Here is a 7,177-nt window from a genome sequence, read left to right as displayed (position 1 = left end):
AAGGGCAGAGACTGTTGATAATACAGACTACAGCAAGGACTAACATTAGGCTCATGTGTACCAGTTGACTGTTATCAGTTATAGCATTGACTATTAAAGTACTGAAATATTCTAGTACTGTCTGCTAAGTAGCTGCTGTACCTCCAGCACCCTAATTGGATTTCTAATTCTGCTTGTTCAATGCTTGAGCACTACTTGTTGTTAAATACATTCAATACTATTCTTGGCTAATTTCGCCTAATATGTAGATTTTTTTTTTATTTCTGAGGGCAACCCAATTTCCAGGCTTTTGGAAGAAAATGGACTGCAGCACCTAAGTACGGTCAATACTTAATTACAACAACAATCACACTTCCTACACATTTTTACATTTCTTTGGTAAGCATAACATATGCAATAATTGCTCAATACATACTTGTAGAAAGACTTACTTAGCTTTTTTCCATTAGCTAATTTGTCTCTACAATCTCAACATACTATTTTCTTGAGTCTCCCTGTTTATAATTTTATGCCATTTCTGAAGTCTGAAAATGTCATTGTCATTATAAGTAACGTTTTTTTTTTTTTTTTTCTGAGACAGGGTCTTACACTGTCACCCAGGCTAGAGTGCAGTGGCATGTTCATAGCTTACTGCAGTAACTTCTTTATAACACTATTGCAATTTACAAAGCACTCTCACATTATTTCATTCACTCTCCCCACATTACCAAGAGTTAGGAATTAGATTTTTTTACAGAAGAAGAAATAGAGACTCCCCGAAGTCAAGTGTCTTATAGTTAGGTTTTGTTCATTTATTCATCAAATATTTATTGAGTGCCTAAAGCGCGATTTATTGAAACTGGATTTGAAAACAATTTTCCTGAATTTAAGTTAAGGGTTTATTCCACTATTCTCAATTACTTTATCACCAGGGTTATAAACCCACAGGGAGTAACAATGGTGTGTAGATTTTATTGAGGACCCATGCAACATTTGTCAGAAAAGCTCCAATGTCATTTGTAAAATTCAAGGTTACCATCAGCAGAGGCAGTCATTCCTCTCTGTGCTTGTTACCTCGTGCACTAACTCTTACTGTAGGTAATTCCATTTGATGGAATTACTTACTGTAGGTAAAACACATTTGATGACTATACCTATATGTTTTGAAGTTATTCGGATTGGGTTTTGACAGCTACTAGCTGTGGGGCCTTACTTAGATCAAGTTACTTAACCTTTTTGGGCTTCAGTTTTATCATTGTAAAACCGATAAAATCCTGATGCCTTTGGACCAATGGAAATGAAAGAGATAAGTGAAAAAGTCCATGCTCATTGTAGCTCTGGTTTTCAACTGCGTGATAAAGTTTTAAAATCTGCATTCAAATGAGAACAACGTCTACGTGGAAGTAAAGGTACAAGCTAACTATTCTTGCTAAGTACTGTTCTTTATTCTGGAGGGTATCACTTTACAGTTTGGTGTCAAATGATCTCTTTTATGAATTTAAGGCGCCAGTAGCTGTCTACTTGAACAGCATGCTTAATCTGGCATGCCAAGTCGACCTTCATCCTCCAGTTCTCCCCAAATTAAAAACACAAACACACACACGCGTCCCTAGTTATTTCCTAAAATTCAAGCGCACACGCACACGCCCCTACTTATTTCCTAAAATTCAAGCTCGCACCGAAGAGAGTCACAAGGATAGAAAGCCCGGTGGAGGTCACCGGGCAACGCCTCCAGATCAAAAAAGGGGGTGGGGTCAAAACTCTCACTTCTCATTCCGCCTCACTCTGTCGTCGCCCCTTCCCAATTCTCGCGAGACTTCAAGCAGCTCAGCTTCTGTGTGCAGCACGGTAGAGTCTAGGCCCAGGGAGGGGGAAGGGAAAAGGGGAGACCGTGCAAACGGCGTGGCCGCCATCTTGTTTGTGCCCCCGCTTCGCGCGCGCTCCGTTCTCCGTGACGCACGCTTTCCCCTTCCTTCCGCCGTGCCTGGGCCTCTGCATTGCTCGACTCCGCAGGAGCGCGGGGGCGGCTCCTGCTCTTCCTGGACTCCAGAGCAAAGGCGTGTGAGTGTGCGGAAGCTTCCGTGCGAGGGAGGGTGAGAGGGGAGCGGCGGCGGGGGGAGGGGCAGCGCTTCCCGCCTCCGCCGCAGACCTCACTTTCTCGCGCGGTCGCTGCTGTAGCTCGGTCCGGCCTGCACGCCGCCATGTTGTGTTCTCGCCAGCCCCGACGCTGTCGTTCCCGCCGTCGCGCTCGTGGGGTCCGTGCGCCTCGTCGGCCCGGCCCGCGGGCTTTCTCCCATTGGCGGAAGGCGACGGCGGGGGGGCTCGCTCGTGATTGGTTGGTGGCGGGGAGGCCGCGGACCTGGCACCTTATTGGTCGCGCCGGCTCCGGCCTAGGGGGTGATGAAGGAATCTGAGGGTGCGGGGATGCGCGCGTCTTGGTCTAGGGCGGCGGGGGCAATGATCCCCTGCGGCGCAGGCGTAGGGTTGCGGCGGGGGTGCAAGCCTAGAGGCCTTAAGGGGGAAGAGAAGGTGATGGCCTGGCAGGTGCTTTGGGGGTAGCCTGGGCTATGGCCTGGAATGGGGGACATTCATTTTCATAGGTGCTTTTCCTGATACATATATAGCCCAACATGGGAGTGTGCAGGCCCTCAGGGTTCCAGGCCTGGAAACACTGAAACCCAAGTGACCAGCTGAGGATCTTCGAGATCCATGGGTGCCAGTGTGACCCAGTTTGGAAGTGGCCCTGAAGTCCACGGTGTGAGTGCGTGGTATAGGGAAAAAGGCATCAGGGCTAGGAGCACAGATGAAAGGTAGAATCAGATCAGGGATTTTGCTGGAGAGTGCAAGCATTTAAACACTGAGGTTTTGATGGAACCCTGGAGTCCACAGTCAGCGGACCTCGGATGTGATGTGAGGAGCAAGTAAACCGAGAAAGGGATCCTATTGATACACCTATCAATAGCATTAAGTAGTGTCAGATGTAAAGTGAGAAAGTCTGATGTAGGAAGCATTTTCTGATGTAGGAACGTTTTCAGACTTCGGGAGTGTATTAATAGAGCAGTTGTAGATTATCGAGTCTCAGGACCATGCAGCTAGTTTTGAGATGTTGTATATTCAATTTGCTGCTCTGGCTGGTCATGGTGGCTCACGTCTGTAATCCCAGCACTTTGGGAGCCTGAGGCAGGCGGATCACCTGAGGTTGGGAGTTCGAGACCAGCCTGACCAACATGGAGAACCCCGCCCCTCCGTCTCTACGGGCATGGTGGCGCATGCCTGCAATTCCAGCTACTTGGGAGGCTGAGGCAGGAGGATCCCTTGAACCTGGGGGCGGGTGGGTGGGGCGCGGAGATTGCGGTGAGATCTCCAGCCTGGCAACAAGAGTGAAACTGCGTCTCCAAAAAAAAAAAAAAAAAAGAAAATTTGCGGCGGCTCTAGGGAGGATACAGGTCATAGCTGAATTTCCAAAGCTATATTAGCAAATATTAGGTACTTGGTAGTTATTTGTTGAGTAAATACTGTTAGATTCCTCTTTAAGGGGAAGGGAGCTAGCCAGAAATTTTGGATCTTGGTTTTATTTCCTTGTATACGTGCCTAAAAAGTATACTCACTCCCATGTGTGCTTTGATGTTTTATTTGTTTTTTCTTTTCTTTTTTTTTTGACGGACTCTGGCTCTGTCACCCTGGCTGGAGTGCAGTGGCACAATCTTGGCTCACTGAAACCTTGGCCTCCCGGGGTCAAGCAATTCTCCGCCTCAGTCTCCCGAGTAGCTGGGATCACAGGTGCTCGCCACCATGGCCAGCTAATTTTTTTTTTTTTTGGTATTTTTAGTAGAGACGGGGTTTCGCCATGTTGGCCAGGCTAGTCGTGAACTCCTGACCTAAGGTGATCCACCTGCCTTGGCCTCCCAAAGTGCTGGGATTACAGGTATGAGCCACCATGCTCGGCCTGTTTGTTTTTTCAAATAAGCAGCTCCAAACAAAAAAAAAGCCAATGGCTGGCTTCTTAAGGAACAGGACTTGTCAACACTTTCTGGTTTATATTCCAAAATTTTTATTCCACTCAGAGTCGTTCCATTTGACTTGTTGGGGATATGTTCTTTTCCACTGAATCTTAATCATAGATATTTATATTGCTTTACATTTGCTCCTCCCAATGTGTGAGGGCCATGGAAACACATTTATGTTAAACCTCTGTGTTTTCCTAATTTGTTTTTCCTTGTTTTTGTTAGGTTGTCCTTTTAGCTTTAGATATGACTCTTCTGTTTTCATATCAAATTCAAGAAACTTCTATGGTTTTCAAATTTACTCAGTTTTATGTGAATGCAACTAAAGTTTCTGGAGAAGGGAATTGATAAGTAGTAGAGGAAGAGAACTGGTATTTTGGGGCACATTTTAACACAAGTAGATAGGCATTATCATCCCAATGTTGCAGATGAGGAAACTGAGGATCAGAGAGGTTAAGTAGCTTGTCTGGTGTCACTCAGTAAGTGGTTGAGCTGGAATTCAAACCCAGGTTGCCTGATGCCAAAGCCCGTAATTTTATATGCTACATTATGCTATCAGCATCAACCTGACTGATCAAACTTCCAGATAATTTTATATTTCCAAGTGGATCATCTACTTTGATTTCTGGATGTTTAGAGTATATTAAATGGAAAACTATAATGCGTAAGAATTTGTTGTGCTTTTTAAGTATTCAGACCACAGAATTGTAACTATATAGAATATGGGTTCTTAAGCTAGGTATTCAATCATATCCCTTGGTTTCTATTGTGTAAAGGAAGATTTACAAAGTAAATTGCTGCATTTTTCCTGAGCCCAGCTAGATAATGGGGAAAAATATGTACAGAAACTTGAAATATGTGCATTCCTTAAAACCAGGTTTCAGAATATATTGCAGATAGTCTTTCTGTATACGAAAGTAATTTATGCCAAGCAGTGAGGAACTACCACATGCATAGTGTAAAGAGCTCACTGGAGAGGTTTTCCAAACATCACCAGTTCCTTAGGGTGTCTCCAAATACCAGGACCTATTCAAAGGCCTAGTGCTTTCTTCAGACTTATTGATTCTAGGATATGCTTATCCTGAACAATGTGTTAAATTAAGACTGGGTAGGACAAAATATTTGCAGTTCCAATTTTGCATGGAAACCTTTGAATCAGGTTTTGAGGGGAGACCAGTGAGTTGGAGGTCTTAATTGCCTTGTCTTGATGTGCTTAGTTGAAGCCCTCCCTCATCTTTATTTGCAGTAACATTTCATATGGAAGATAGAGGCAAAACTACAAGTGAAAATAGGGTTTGCCATGCATTTTGTGCATTGGTCATTTCAGCCTCTTTGGCTCGGTCATCAAGTTAACCAAATATGAAGAATGATGTAGATATGTAACTTAGTTTCTTTTTTACTAAGGCTAGACAAAGTGAGAAAAAGGAGTGTATATGTATACCTTTATTATTCAGCAGGCATTTCTGGAGCAACCTGCCCTTCAACATTGTTGGCCACCTTCATTCCATGTTAGCCCCTTACACCCATGGCCATCTTCTTATCATCTGGAGTTGACCACTCTAGAAATCTTTAACTCTCAGGAAATCTCAGTAGGTCTGAGTTTATATTTAAAACTTGTGAACCTCAGCTTCTTGTTTTTTTGGGGATGGAGTCTCTTTCTGTCACCCAGGCTGGAGTGCAGTGGTACGATCTTGGCTCACTGCAACCGCCACCTCCTGGGTTCAAGTAATTCTCCTGCCTCAGCCTCCTGAGTAGCTAGAATCACAGGCGCGCACCACCACATCCAGCTAATTTTTGTATTTTTGATAGAGACAGAGTTTCACCATGTTAGCCAGGATAGTCTCGAACTCTTGATGTTGTGATCCACCTGCATTGGCCTCCCAAAGTGCCGGGATTATAGGCATGAGCCACTGCGCCCAGCCTCAGCTTCTTCTTATAAGCAGAAATCATACTAAGCTTTATACTTTATAGGCTGTGTCCATGTCATCTTATTTAATTCTTGTGACAAATAATTCTGTTACCTCATTTATACTACATACTTTGTCTTTGGTCAAAACTACTAGAGGCTGGACATGGTGGCTCATGCCTGTAATCCCAGCATATTGAGAGGCTGAGGCGGGTGGATCACTTGAGGTCAGGAGTTCAAGACCAGCCTTGCACATGTGGTGAAACCCCGTCTCTACTAAAAATACAAAAATTAGCTGGGCGCGGTGGTGGTCACCTGTAATCCCAGCTACTTGGAAGCTGAGGCAGGCGAATCGCTGGAACTTGGGAGGCGGAGGTTGTAGTGAGCTGAGGTTGTGCCACTGCATTCCAGCCTGGGCAACAGAGCAAAACTCAGTCTCCAAATAAAATAAAATAAAATAAAAATCCCAAAACTGTACTAGAGAATATTTTACGAGGTATTTTTATCCCTTTTTTATTTTCAGAGAAATGGAGGCAAAGTGAAATGAGGAATCAGACCACAGGATTATAACCATATATGGGCTCAACCCATTCTATGCTAGGGAGCTATGTGGGGTGTCTTTTTTTTTTTTTTTTGGCTGGGGGGAGGCAAAGTCTTGCTCTGTCACCCAGGCCTGAGTGTAGTGATGCGATCTCGGCTCACTGCAATCTCTGCTTCCTGGGTTCAAACAATTCTCCTGCCTTGGCCTCCCGAGTAGCTGGGATTACAGGTGCCTGCCACCACCTCCGGCTAATTTTTTGTATTTTTAGTAAAGACGGTTTCACTGTGTTGGCCAGGGTGGTTTTGAACTCCTGACCTCATTTGGTTTGCCCGCTTTGGCCTCCCAAAGTGTTGGGATTACAGGCGTGAGCCATAGATTTGTAATTCTTAATTCTTTGTAAGTGAAGCCCTTACTCTTAAACACTGTGTCGACATCATAGAATATTTTGGGAAAAGAGGCTGGGCATGGTGGCTCATGCCTGTAATCCGAGCACTTTGGGAGGCCGAATCTGGCGGATCACCTGAGGTCAGGAGTTTGAGACCAGCCTGCCTAATATGGTGAAACCCCGTCTCTACTAAAAATATAAAAAAATTAGCCGGCGCGATTGTGGGCGCCTATAATCCCAGCTACTTGGAAGGCTAAGGAAGGAGAATCACTTGAACTGGGGAGAGAGAGATTGCAGTGAGCCGAGATCGCACCACTGCATTCCAGCCTGGGAGACAAGAGTGAAACTGTCTCCAAAAAAAA

General features: G+C 44.8%; 1 protein-coding gene across 3 annotated transcripts in view; it reads left to right on the top strand.

Moving 5' to 3' along the window:
- Positions 1-1,714: 1,714 nt before the first annotated feature.
- The window catches only part of NFYC (nuclear transcription factor Y subunit gamma), an 84,243-nt gene continuing 78,780 nt past the window's right edge, over positions 1,715-7,177 (top strand). The window contains exon 1 of one of the 3 annotated variants that reach the window (XM_037743204.1): positions 1,715-2,736. The gene's annotated coding sequence lies outside the window, so the exon portion shown is untranslated. Of the gene's footprint in view, positions 2,748-7,177 lie in introns of all 3 variants that reach the window. The other 2 variants (XM_037743205.1, XM_037743203.1) reach the window with 2 other exon arrangements.

The sequence above is a fragment of the Cebus imitator genome, unplaced genomic scaffold (assembly GCF_001604975.1).
Source record: "Cebus imitator isolate Cc_AM_T3 unplaced genomic scaffold, Cebus_imitator-1.0 Scaffold136, whole genome shotgun sequence".
Taxonomy (NCBI): Eukaryota; Metazoa; Chordata; class Mammalia; order Primates; family Cebidae; genus Cebus; species Cebus imitator.
The sequence above is the reverse complement of the archived record's forward strand: the minus strand, read 5'-3'. Positions and strand labels throughout refer to the sequence as shown.